General features: G+C 39.3%; 1 long non-coding RNA gene across 9 annotated transcripts in view; it reads left to right on the forward strand.

The window, feature by feature from the left end:
* Window positions 1-14,567, forward strand: part of LOC148777325 (uncharacterized) — a 174,513-nt gene that overhangs the window by 144,113 nt on the left and 15,833 nt on the right. For 8 of the 9 annotated variants that reach the window (XR_016037821.1, XR_016037822.1, XR_016037823.1 and 5 more), the window contains 2 exons: window positions 10,920-11,109; window positions 11,640-11,746. This is a non-coding gene — a long non-coding RNA (uncharacterized LOC148777325). The remainder of the gene's footprint in view (window positions 1-10,919; window positions 11,110-11,639; window positions 11,747-14,567) is intronic. The other variant, XR_016037827.1, reaches the window with a different exon arrangement.

Genomic DNA, 14,567 nt, shown 5'->3' on the forward strand with positions numbered 1-14,567 from the left:
CATAAATCCACTCTCTCTTGAACCTCCCCCCCAACTCCCCATCCCATCTGTCTAGGTTAGCACTGAGTTGAGCTCCCTTCATTATACAGCAGCTTCCCACTAATTATCTAACAAATGATGAATTTCTTGAAGAAAGATATAAGCTTATAAGTTTGTAGCCTTTCATCAGAGTTACTTTGATCCTCCTTTCTTTCTTATTTTGCTTCCCAGAGTCATTACCTAAATATGAATTAGGATGACCAGACAGGATTATCAAAGATGATGTCAGCTTGTCTGTAATCCACTGATCTATAAACAAGAGGGAAAGCTGTTCTCAGAAGATGGTGCATGTTTACATCTCAGAAGAACTGATAAGAGTCTATGTCCATCCTTGAAAGTGAAAGTGTTAGTCACTCAGTCGTGTCCGACTCTTTGTGACCCCATGGACTGTAGCCTGCCAGACTCCTCTATCCATGGGGTTTCCTAGGCAAGAATATTGGAGTGGGTTGTCATTCCTTCATCCTTGATCATTAACTATTGGAGATACAGCAATTTCAAAGCTCATCTACCTCCTAATGCTATAGATAGATGAGGCAACTGAGACAGAAATATTAGAAGACTTAGCTAAGAACACAGCTGTATTCATTTGCCAGGGCTCTGTCACAGAGTACCCACAACTGACTGGACTAAACAATAAAAAAGTATTTTCTGTATTTTTCCAGTGCTGGAGGCCAGAAGTCCAAAGCCAAGGTGTTGGCAGGGGTGGTTTCTTCTGATAACTGTGCGGGAAGGACCTATTCCAGGCTTCCTGTCTCCTTGGCTTATCAGTGGCCATCTTCTCTGTATCTGTTCTCTCCACATTCCCATTTATGTGTGTCTGTGTCCAAATTTCCTCCTCTTAGAAGTCCACCATTCATACTGGACGAGGGCCCACCTTCATGACCTCATTTTAACTTGATTATCTCTATAAAGACCCTATCTCCAAAAGAAAGTCAAATTTTAAGGTACTAGGGCTTAGGATTCCAAGTTATGCATTTGGTGGAGGGACACAGTTCAACTCATAACAATAGCTGTCTAAAGACAGACTTGAACCTTGATTTTTTGATGCCTTTGTTAGGTATTTTTCACCCTTACTACACCATGTGCCATTTAATATTCTTGTTCCCATGGTTGCAAAGAAAACCATTTTATTTTTCACAGAGGTAAGGTACAGAGATGTGATTTGAACCTTGTATTTTCTCAGACATTTCAAAGCATTCAATTTAGATGAAATATAAGGTCAAAGTAAATTTCAAACAGTGAGGATCCTTATTAATAAAGCCTGAAAATAGTCATCTTGGGGATAAAGATAAGTAATGAAATTTGTATTACATCACTGAAATTATTGAACGTTAGAGTGTTAGGTTCTCCCATACTTATTCTATAAATTGCAGTTTATAGCATGACATTGTATTGATAAATGCATTTGTGCAGTTATTTCCCTCTTTATTTGGATCTCTCTGTCCCTGCAAAAAGGCTTCCAGGGAAGTAAGTTTTCCTTCTAGATGTCCTATGGATAAAGCTTTGGCAGAACAATTGCCAATCCTGCCATTTAATTCTCCTAAAATAATTTTGTCAGTGTAGGGATGCTTAAAGCCTATGATGGTTATAAAACAGCCCAAGTGGCTCCAGATATCTTAGCAAAATGTTTGCACATTGGTAGACAGGTTATTTTTGTTAGGTTATACCAAGTGGTCTTTTAGAAAAGGTGGATTTAAATAAGACAAATTTGTTTTAGAAGTTTTTAGTTCATATATCATACCACCAAGGTCAATGTGGTTTGCTTATCCTTGCATTAATGAAAACTGCTTTGATTAAAGGTCGGAACAGAAAAAAAATAATGGGGTGTTGGACTCTTTGGTGACAACCACATTCTCCCTGTTCTCACATGGCCTAACATCCTCATTTTGAAGGAGGGAAACCTGATGATCCTCTAATCATAACATTAACATGATCAGCCCAAGAACACAATTGCACTCTCTCTCAGACTTTCCACCCACGTTGGCCGCTGTGATGTAGAACTTGGGAACAGCAGATGAAGTGGCATTTCTAACTATCTCCTGACTTCCAATAGGGCTACACATAAATCTGCACATGGCCTACTTCACCAACTCTTAGACTATGCCTCTTGGTATTTAAAAGAGGTAGTGAAGTGAAAGTGTTAGTTGCTTAGTTGTGTCCGACTCTTTGCGACCCCATAGACTGTAGCCCGCCAGGCTCCTCTGTCCACAGAATTCTCCAGGTAATAATACTGGAGTAGGTAGCCATTCCTTTCTCCAGAGGATTTTCCCAACCCAGGGATTGAACCCAGGTCTCCCGCATTACAGGTGGCTGCTTTACCATCTGAGCCAAAGAGGTATTTATTTCTAGGATTTGCCCTCTGTACTCCTCCCTTCTAGCAGTTTACCAAAGCATATCTATTGCATCACCAGCCTTTCAGTATATACCAAGGAAGAAATTTTAGTGGTTAAAGAAATCTGGAAGATGGCACACACTGCATCCCTCTTTAAGCTATTCATGATGCATATTGGAATGTTGAAGGCTTGGTGGCGTCTTGCAAGAAGCAGCACTGAGCTTCCTTTAGTCAGGTGTTTCCAAAGTCTTCTGAGCAGGGAACCATTTGTTCATGTAAACCTGTAAGATATAAGCAGAACATTTTGAGAAATCTTGTACAAAACTTGCTTAAGTCAAAGAAACATATACACTGGCAAAAGAATTTGGTGGGACTTCCCTGGTGGTTCAGTGGTAAAGACTCCATGCTTCCAATGCAGGGGACAGGAGTTCGATCCCTGGTTGGTGAACTAAGACCCCACATGCTGTGTGGTATGGCAAAAAAATAAAAGAACTTAGATCAAGTTTATAGGTAATATAGCAAGAGAGCTGCAGAGATCTCGCTCTCTGGATACTTAAGTGATTCACAATCCTTGTAATCTCCGCGAAATATTCCTTGTGGCTGATTAGCAGAGATGGAATACTAAAATAGCCTAGCCAGGTTTTTCACTCATGAAGATTTTCTTAACTGGGGTGTGGATGACTGTTTTGTGTGTTTATATATGGCTTCCCTGATAGCTCAAATGGTAAAGAATCCATCTACAATGCGGGAGACCTGGGTTTGATTCCTGGGTTGGGAAAACACCCTGGAGAAGAGAATGGCTACTTACTCCAGTATTCTTGCCTGAAGAATCCCATAGACAGAGGAGCCTAGTGGGCTATAGCTCATGGGGTCGCAAAGAATCAGACACAACTGAGCGACTAACACAACCACATGTGAGAGAAAGGGAGAGTGTGTGTGTGTGTGTGTGTGTTTCCTGGATAATCAGCTTAAAAAAGTATTGGGCTCACAATCAGAAGGTCTGATACCATAGATGTGAGATGTGACATCTCCACCAGTTAGCATGTGTGTTATTGCACAAACCCCATCCCTCTGTCACGAGGCAGGCCTTTAGTACCCAGCAAGCCTCCCTGTCTACTGGGGACCTTAGCAAATATAGTCTGAAGGTGAAGAGGAGGAAGTTGTCAGGCTGATGACATAATGTCTAAGCATGTGGGTCACCTTGAGGGGAGCAGAGTGTTTTGTCCAAAGCACTGCCTTTCCTGAGGGGGATAGGAATGTCTGAAGCAACCATTCCACCTGATTGGCCTTGCTGGATGCTTTGTTTAGATGCTCCTGTAACAAAGACCCTTTGGTGTTGAATAACAGAAACAATCTTTGAGCTAGGTGAAGGAAAAAAGAGAATATATTGGGTAGATATTTGAACATATGATGGAATTTAAACAGTTGGAAGAGTCAAATCTTCAGAAATGATGGCTCAAGGGGTCTGCTTTCCACTCTCAGTTTCCCAGAGTCTCAGCTCCAATTTTGGGTGAAATGTCCACTCTAAGGCCATTTAGTTATGATGTATCTGTTGGTTCAGGAACATGTGGCAACACCTTGATCTCACAGAAAGTGGATCCCTTCTCCAGCCCCAGGAGATACTGTATGACAGTCTAAACCAGTAACTGTGATCTCACTGCCCTGTGTCAGGAAATGGTCTGCAGATGGCCTTGAGAGCCAATAATAGGGCAGGAGATGTAAATAGAAAAGGGCTGGATATGGATTCTGAAAGAGCTTTTGTTTTCCCAGTAAGAAGGAACAACAAATTCACATGGCATGGATTTTTCTTCCTTTGTTTTCCCCTTCTTCAGAGTTCAGACATGATACCTGGTGGTGCCATGATGTGACTGAGATGTGACAAGCAGCAGATGAGAGGTGTACACTAGGAGTAGGGGGTGTAAAGGAGAGAAAGCCAAGATGGCTATATAGTAGAGCTGTCACGCTGACACCAGACCCAGTACCTCTTGATTGGTTCTTGAGAAAATGATTCATTTGTTGACATTGCAGTGCGGTTGTTGTTGTTGTTACTTGCAACCTAAATCATTCCTAAGTGAGAAAGTTATATAGGATAATTACAGGTGTTGGAAGCCAGTTCCTACAGGTCAAAGAGTGATTCTCAGAGCCTTAATGGGGGAGAAGACAGAGATAGCTCAGGAAATGGGGGCATATTTAGAGGTGTCTATGAAATCTCCCCTGGAGCCTTGAAATCTTACTACCATGGCAGAGCACAGTGAGGGGAGCCCTCTTGGCACCAGGACACACCTGTCCTAGATAGAATTAACTCATTAACTTATACATTAGTTTTACTAATTTTTTTTATCAATTCCTTATTAGCTGCTAGATATTTTTCTACAGGTTGGGAATAGATTGGAGAAGACTGAGGAGATTTCGGTTCTCATTAAATTAACATTCTAAAGGGGAAATAGATAATAAACCAGAAAGGTAAATGAACAGAATCATTCCAAGTAGTGAGAAGTGCTATATGAAATATAAAACAGAGTGTTGTGATAGAGAGTCTTGGTGGGTGTGAGCATGGAAGACTTAAGAAAGTAACACTGGAAATAAAACTTGAATTGATAAAGGTGCCATCTGTATGAGACCCGGGGACCAAGCTTTTCCAAAGGGAATGGCCAGTGCAGAGGCCCTTGGCAGGGTGAGCATGGTGGGCTGGACACACAGACTGAATTATTAATGGCTGTCCAGTGCACGGTGATTCGGGAGGCCACCCATGCTTATCTCATTGTGACCGTTCCTACCACTCAGCTAACGTGCATCGTGATGGATCTGGAGGCTGCTGATGGGGTGACTGTTCCCAGCATCTGCTTCAGGCTAGGATGGGATGTCTGGGGGCAGGGAGCCTGGGTAACAGACTGTGATTGGAGTGACGGATCATGCCCTTGCCCTTGGTGAGTGGATCATTGTTCCCAGTGCAGCACATAGGCTCCCTGGGGGGCTGGCTTCCTCTGGAATGGATGGATCGGCCCTCCACTGGATCATTCAGCTGGCAAGCAACTGCTTCAAGACCATGCTCCAGTCATTTTCTTGAGTTCCACTGGCCACATTTTGATGTGTCTCTCTGTGGAAAGACCTGGCTCTGGCTCCCAGCTTGCTACAACTGGTCATACCCAACATCATTTTCAAGTGATACTTATCAGTGAAGCAGTCACATGACATTGTAGGGCTTGAAGCACCCTCCAAGGTCATCCCATCTGGCATTTCTTACATGCCTGGCATGACCCAGAATGAAAGTGTTGGAATGCCACCACCCCTACTTCTGGCAGGTTGCCAGCTAAACCAGATATCCACCTAGTTCCGGTGTTGAATTCAGCTCTCCTTAACACTTGAACTTGGGGTCAATTAATTATTAGAGTTGTCAGATATTCTCATGGATCCTATATGACTGGTCAGATGTTAGGCATGTGTTCAGTTTAGGAGGTAAGGTGGACTGCAAGTAGCCAAACTACCATTTAAAAGCCTTGGCTCATTATTTTCTAATAACAATGTGTGAGATAAAAAATTTTATATATATTTGTGTAGGATATGATTATATAAATTGATTAGATATATATCTGTTATATTTAACTTATTAATGACATCACTCACAATGCTCCTATTCTTATTTTTTCTACACTTGATAAAATATTCTCAGAGAAATGTTAATTTGTCTATGATTATATATTTTTTCTTCTGTCTTACATTCTTCTGATTTTTGCTTTAGGTATCTTTGTTTTTTTGCTGTTAAGGTGTCTAATGGTGTAAGATGTCTATATTCTTTGTGAAATTATGCCTTTTATCATTAAAAATATTCATCATTGTTTCATTTAAAATTAATTAATTAATTTTAAAAAATAATCTTGCCTCCCTTGTCAAAGATAACATGTCCATAGGTGCATGGATTTATCTCTGGGCTTTCTATTTTGTTCCATTGATCTATATTTCTGTCTTTATGCCAGTACCATACTGTCTTGATGACTGTGGCTTTGTAGTAGAGCCTGAAGTCTGGCAGGTTGATTCCCCCAGTTCCATTCTTCTTTCTCAAGATTGCTTTGGCTATTCAAGGTTTTTTGTATTTCCATACAAATTGTGAAATTATTTGTTCTAGCTCTGTAAAAAACACCATTGGTAGCTTGATAGGGATTGCATTGAACTTATAAATTACTTTGGGTAATATATTCATTTTCACAATATTTATTCTTCCAATCCATGAACACGGTATATTTCTCCATCTATTAGTGTCCTCTCTGATTTCTTTCACCAGTGTTTCATAGTTTTCTATATACAGGTCTTTTGTTTCTTTAGGTAGATATATCCCTAAGTATTTTATTCTTTTCGTTGCAATGGTGAATAGAATTGTTTCCTTAATTTCTCTTTCTATTTTCTCATTATTAGTGTATAGGAATGCAAGGGATTTCTGTGTGTTGATTTTATATCCTGCAACTTTACTATATTCATTGATTAGCTCTAGTAATTTTCTGGTAGAGTCTTTAGGGTTTTCTGACAATCTCTTTAACAAGTGGTGCTGGGAAAACTGGTCAGCCACTTGTAAAAGAATGAAACTAGAACACTCCCTAACACCATACACAAAAATAAACTCAAAATGGATTAAAAAGCTAAATGTAAGACCAGAAACTATAAAACTCCTAGAGGAGAACATAGGCAAAACATTCTCCGACATAAATCACAGCAGGATCCTCCATGACCCACCTCCCAGAATACTGGAAATAAAAGCAAAAATAAACAAATGGGACCTAATTAAAATTAAAAGCTTCTGCACAGCAAAGGAAACTATAAGCAAGGTGAAAAGACAGCCTTCAGAATGGGAGAAAATAATAGCAAATGAAGCAACTGACAAAGGATTAATCTCAAAAATATACAAGCAACTCCTGCAGCTCAATTTCAGAAAAATAAACGACCCAATCAAAAAATGGGCCAAAGAACTAAACAGACATTTCTCCAAAGAAGACATACAGATGGCTAACAAACACGTGAAAAGATGCTCAACATCACTCATACTCAGAGAAATGCAAATCAAAACCACAATGAGAATGTATGGCAAAACCAACCAATATAATATTGTAAAATAATTAGCCTCCAATAAAAATTTATTTTTATTTTTATTTTTTTTTAATACATAAAATATAAATCTCTTGGTGTTTTATTTTATTTTATTTTTTTTCAGATCTTTATTCGATACATTTAATGCACAAGGTTGAATTACCTAGAACATTGTAAAGAGGTATACTTAAGTCAAAGAATTTGATCAATACATATTATTTTCTTTTTTTTTTAAATTATTTTATTTTATTTATTTTTTTGTGACTTTCTCAAAATTTATTTATTTATTTATTTTTTTTTATAATTTTTTTTTCTTTACAGTTAAAAGTATTTTTATTAAAAAAGCACAAATGCAAAGAAATGAACAGAGGAAAAATTATGCGTCGAACCTGGACTGGTCACTTATGATAATATACATGCTACAATTCCATTCTCCCCAATCATTCCACCTTCACCCTCTCCCACAGAGTCCCAAAGACTGTTCTAAATGCCTATGTCTCTTTTGCAGTCTCTTATACAGGGTTCAGGTTACCATTTTTCTAAATTCCATATATATGCGTTAATATACAGTATTGATGTTCTTCTTTCTGGCTTACTTCACTCTGTATAATTGGCTCCAATTTCATCCACCTCATTAAAACTGATTCAAATGCATTCTTTTTGATGGCTGAAAAATACTCCATTGTGTATATGTACCAAAGCTTTCTTATCCATTCATCTGCAGATGGACATCTAGGTTGCTTCCATGTCCTGGCTATTATAAACAGTGCTGCAATGAACATTGGAGTACATGTGTCTCTTTCAATTCTGGTTTCCTCGGTGTGTATGCCCAGGAGTGCGATCGCTGGATCATATGGCAGTTCTATTTCCAGTTTTCTGAGGAATCTCCACACTGTTCTCCATAGTGGCTGTACCAGTCTGCATTCCCACCAACAGTGTAAGAGGGTTCCCTTCTCTCCACACCCTCTCCAGCATTTATTGCATGTAGACTTTTGGATAGCAGCCATTCTGACTGGTGTGAAATGGTATCTCATTGTGGTTTTGATTTGCATCTCTCTGATTATGAGGGATGTTGAGCATTTTTTCATGTGTTTGTTAGCCATCTTTATGTCTTCTTTGGAGAAATGTCTGTTTAGTTCTTTGGCCCATTTTTTGATTGGGTCACTTAGTTTTCTGGAATTAAGCTGCAGGAGCTGCTTGTATAATTTGGAGATTAATCCTTTATCAGGATTAATCAATAAAAATTTAAAAAAAATTAAAATTAAAAAAAAAAAAAACCCACAATGAGGTACCATTTCATGCCAGTCAGAATGGCTGCTATCCAAATGTCTACAAGCAATAAATGCTGGAGAGGGTGTGGAGAAAAGGGAACCCTCTTACACTGTTGGTGGGAATGCAAACTAGTACAGTCACTATGGAGAAAAATGTGGAGATTCCTTAAAAAACTGGAAATGGAACTGCCATACGACCCAGCAATCGCACTCTTGGGCATACACACCGAGGAAACCAGAATTGAAAGAGACACATGTACTCCAATGTTCATCGCAGCACAGTTTATAATAGCCAGGACATGGAAGCAACCTAGATGTCCATCTGCAGACGAATGGATAAGAAAGCTTTGGTACATATGCACAATGGAGTATTACTCAGCCATTAAAAAGAATGCATTTGAACCAGTTCTAATGAGGTGGATGAAACTGGAGCCTATTATACAGAGTGAAGTAAGCCAGAATAAAACACCAATACAGTATACTAACACATGTATATGGAATTTAGAAAGTTGATAACGATAACCCTGTATACGAGACAGCAAAAGAGACACAGATGTATAGAACAGTCTTTTGGACTCTGTGGGAGAGGGCGAGGGTGGGATGATTTGGGAGAATGGCATTGAAACATGTATATTATCATATGTGAAATAAATCACCAGTCCAAGTTCGATGCACAATACAGGATGCTTGGGGCTGGTGTACTGGGATGAACCAGAGGGATGGGATGGGGAGGGAGGTGGGAGGGGGGATCAAGTTGGGGAACATATGTACACCCGGGGCAGATTCATGTCAATGTATGGCAAAACCAATACAATAATGTCAAGTAATTAGCCTCCAATTAAAATAAATTAATTTAAAAAATAAATAAAAATAAGTAAAATCCCTGGCTTGCTTTTCCTAGATCTAGGATGAAATGGATTACAAAATATCAAAGTTGGAAGAGACTTCCGTGATCAATATCCCTCCTCTACAGAGATGAAAAATAAAAAGGAAAAATGACTTAACCAAAGTTAACAATTTTACAATAGAAAGTTTTTGGGTATCCACGTGGGTCTTTCACAGATGTTTATATCATTTTGTTGTTTTACTTTGACTTACGGAACAAAGGGAAAAAAATGCCTGGGTCAACAATGTTAAAGTGTACGATCACAGTTCTCCCTGCCTCTGTCTGGTTCCACCCTCACTACCCTATATAGCAGGCATTCTTTTTCTCATTCACAGGTGAGGAAAATGCATCCATTTAGTTAGTATGTGGCAATACTGAACTCAAGCTTAAGCCTTCTGACTTTTATCTAATATCATTTCCAAATCCATCACAACTTTCATTCTCTGGGGATTGAGGAACATAACAGAAATTAGCCGTTATTTAGATGGGGTAGAATACACAGGAGCCCCAAAGCCAATGCTCTAGGTTGCTACGAGCCATAAGGAAAGGATTCTGATGTCACCTTCACTTGTGTGTAAATACTTCCCTCTTAAAGTTCCTATATCGGAAGCAGAGGCTCCTGGTTGTAACATAACGTGGTGCTGTCATTTCAATAACCACCTTCATTTATTTTAAATACCACCTCCTGGACAGAGTGGCACATAGAAGCCCAGGCTATTAGAACCAACTGGCTGGGTTCAAATCCTGGCCCTATCACTTCTTCTGGGTGACCTGAAGGATATCATTGTACTTAACCTTCCGGTATCTCAGTTTTCTTATCTACAAAATGGGGCAGCAGTAGTGTCTTCCTGAGAAGGTGGTGATGACTACATATAGGTCAAGCATTTAGAAGAGTAAATGTTGAGTAAGTGTTAGTTGTTACGTTTGCTCTCAGGACAACAGAAGGAATTCTGTCACAGGTCTGAGTTTTCTCCAGCAATATGAAAAGAGTAATTTCTCTCTCTCTTTTTAAAAAAAATTTATTTAGCTGCTCCAAATTTTAATTGTTGCATGGGGGCTCTTTAGTTGAGGTACATGGAATCTTAGTTCCCTGACCAGGGATCAAACCCAGGCCCCCTGCATTGGGAGTGTGGAATCTTAGCCACTGGACTGCCAGGGAAGTCTTGAAAAGAATATTTTCATAGCTCATGATAATGGATAGGCATTCCAGGGTGAGAAGTGTCTAAAAACATATTCCCTTATAGTTTAATGCTTGACTCCAGAGTAAGATGTATTCCTGGCGCTCTACTGCAAGAGTTATCTTCTTTTTGAACAGCAGAAAGCTCTGGCTTATGCACTCGAAAAGCTAAAGCTGACCCAGAAGTTATGCTTAGAGAAGAAAAAGAAGAAGAAAGAGCCTCTTATGTAACTTGAGGAGTATAAAGGATCCAATGATAAAAACCACTGCCGTGAACTTTGCTGAAGCATAATAAATCTCTGCGTAAGACTTTCCAACCATTGCCAAGGTATGATTTGTCATTTTGTTTTTGTCTTAAAATAGACTAGAAAAAATGTTAATAAACCCCTTTCCATTAGATTGTGTATTAGATTGTGAAAGGTATGAAATGCTCTGATTTCAAGTTCTTTCCATCTTCTAAAATAACCCACTCTCTATGTTTCATGGTTCCTTAGCAGTATTCTGACATTAATGTGATGGTGACAACTGACTTTGTCTAGATCCTCACATGCAGCTGAGTCTTCCCTCTACTCTGTTTTTCTTTCTCTTTTTGCTTATACTTTCTGCATGTTTAGATCATCTTTCTACCGACCTTTCAGTGGCTCAGTGTTTTGTTTCAGTGCGTGAGCGAAGTTGGAAAACAGAGCCAAGTGACAAGCTGTGAAGCAACAGCTTAGCCTCACAGAGCAAGTGTGCTTTGTGCTATTTCTAGTCAGAGCAAATGTGGCCTTGGTGGACTCTAGGGAACAGTATCTCTCAGGTAAAAATAAGTTGCTAAGATTCACACTAAAATGATGCAAATCCTTCATTTGCAAACAGATCCTGAATTGGGAGCCATGTGGGAAGAGGACTGAATTGGAAATCAGATTCAGGGTCCTGCCTAGCTTTCTTCCAGATGATCCCACCAATCAGCCATGTGGTCTCAGGTAAGTATCTGTGACTTACAAAATATTTTTTTAATCAACAACAAAAATTAGGGAGAATACAATGACAAAACTGTGTGTGCTGTCAAGTTCTAAGCAACCCCAACATTGGGATGAGTTCACTTCAGACCTAGTTCTTTGTGGATTCCTCTTTTACCCCTGATTCCCTTCCTCCCACCCCAGAGATTAACACTGTCCTGAATTTGAATCTTTTGTACTTCTTCTGTATACACCTGTATCTTTCAACAGTGGGTACTCTTTGTTTTGCATGTTTTAAAATTTTAAACTTGATCTACATATCATTCTTCAACTTGCTTTTTTAATAAATTTAGCATTAGCTTTCAGCAACAAATCTCTGGTCCATTCATTTTAACTAGTATATATTCTAATGATTTGTGAATAGACATCAGTCTACCTGTTCATCTATCTCCATTCTCCTGTTGATGAGTAATTAGATTGTTTCTAATTTTGCACCATGGTGAGCAATGCTTTGACCGGTGTTCTTGTTCATTTTCTGTACTAACATACAAAAGCTTCTCAAAAATGTTTTGTCTATATTCAAAGTAATACACTTTACATGGAAACCCAGAATATACAAGTGTACATTTCCATCTATCTGTGTATGTATTGTATGTGGAAAAAAGTTCCTCAAAATAATACTCTTGTTGTCTGTTCAGCTATGATCCGGTTTGATTCAGTCTGTTTCATATACCAAAAATAATAGGCCATTTGTGATTTACTAAAGTGATTCCATGACCCAGTAGTTCATCTCCATACTGTTCTGGGGCACACACTTGGCCATGAAATTGCTGGGTCATAGGTTATACCCATTTTCAAGTTGAGGAGTTTATGCCTTTGTGAGTTCATTCGATGTGTTTAAATGGATATTTGCATGTAACCAGCATTCTAGGGGTTTCTAAGAGGCAGCTTTTTGAGTTATTTTGTGGCTGGAAATGGAAATTCCGTTTTAGCTTTCTGGGTTTCAATTTTTTCATCTGTCACAAGAAGTCGAAATAAAACAAAATACTAGATTCTTCAATGTTTTGCAGACTTTTTTTTGCAGTCCCAAAGTCCTGAGGGGGGCTTCAGGTTCTGTTCTAATATGTGTAAGCTGTGGGGAGAGGGGGGTTTAGGGGAGCAAAAGGAGGAGAATGAGGAGGTGGAATTTGGGGCCTTTTACCACGGTCCCAACACAAGGAGCCCATTTCAGTATTTATTCATTGTATTTCCATTGTGTGCAGCTCAAAAATATTCTGAAACTTTGAGTTTAGATGTTCTCAAGTCTCTTTCCAGATCTAAACTTGAATGAAAAAAACGTTTGCATCTCTGGACCCTATAAATTGCAGCCAGTGTTAGAACACGTGATGACTTAGGGCATAGGGCATTGGCAAAAAGTGTTGGTTAACCCAAGTTCTCTATGCATTTTTAACACTGTGGAATATGACTTGGAGAGGATGCTTTCAGAGTCCTGTAGGGCAATAAGTTTGGTGCACTCTTGGCTGGGACTGCCCCTGTGGGACAGCCAAGTGTACTCTGTCCTATGGGCTACATCCAGAAGAGGTTGCTTTAAAGGATTTTTTAAATTGCAGTATTGTTTATATTTACAGTGTTGTATTAGTTTCAGGTGTACAGCAAAGTGATTCAGTTTTATATATAAAATATATATATATTGTTGTTCAGTCACTAAGTCGTGTCCGACTCTGTGACTCCATGGACTGCAACACACCGGGGTTCCCTGTCCTTTACTATCTCCCACAGTTTGCTCAAATTCATATGCATTGAGTCAGTGCTATCTAACCATCTCATCCTCTACTGCCTGCTTCTCCTTTTGCCTTTAATCTTTCCCAGCATCAGGGAAATGTGTCTACTCTCTGCATCAGGTGGCCAAAGTATTAGCATCAGTCCTTCCAATGAATATTCAGAATTGATTTCCTTTCAGTTCAGTTCAGTTGCTTAGTCGTGTCTGACTCTTTGCGACCCCATGAACCACAGCATGCCAGGGCTCCCTGTCCATCACCAACTCCCGGAGTTCACTCAAACTCATGTCCATCTAGTTGGTGATGCCATCCAGCCATCTCATTCTCTGTCGTCCCCATCTCCTCTCAACCCCAAGCCCTCCCAGCATCAGAGTCTTTTCCAGTGAGTCAATTCGTCGCATGAGGTGGCCAAAGTATTGGAGTTTCAGCTTTAGCATCAGTCCTTCCAATGAACACCCAGGATTGATCTCCTTTAGAATGGACTGGTTGGATCGGATTGACTAATTTGATCTCCTTGCTGTTCAAGGGACTTTCAAGAGTCTTCTCCAGCTCTGCAATTCGAAAGCATTGTATATTATATATATTCTTTTTCAGATTCTTTTCCATTATAGGTTATCACAAGATATCGAATATAGTCTCCTGTGCTATATAGGAGGACTTTGTTATTTACCTGTTTTATGTATAATTGTGTGCATCTCTTATTCCCAAACTCCTCTATCCCTCCTGCTCCTACGCCCCGCTTCCCTCTTTGGTGATCATAAATTAGTTTCCTGTGTCTCAGTCTGTTTCTGGTTTGTAAATAAGTTTATTTGTATGATACTTTTTAGATTGCACATATAAGTGGTATCATATGATGTTTATCTTTCTCCATAAAAAACTGCTTTGTTTTCACCGTATTTGTTTATTCTGTGAATGAAGGCCTAATATCAATTTCTCTGAGCTCCATTTCTGCCTGCTAACTGTTCCACTGGCTCACGGTGAAGCCCATTTACTCAGCAGGGCGCGCATACATTTAAACCATTACATTCACAGAGATGAAATTTTATTATCATTTTAATGAAGACACT

Source organism: Moschus berezovskii, chromosome 7 (genome assembly GCF_049115385.1).
Source record: "Moschus berezovskii isolate FMDL1 chromosome 7, NW_MosBer_1.0, whole genome shotgun sequence".
NCBI classification, from domain to species: Eukaryota; Metazoa; Chordata; class Mammalia; order Artiodactyla; family Moschidae; genus Moschus; species Moschus berezovskii.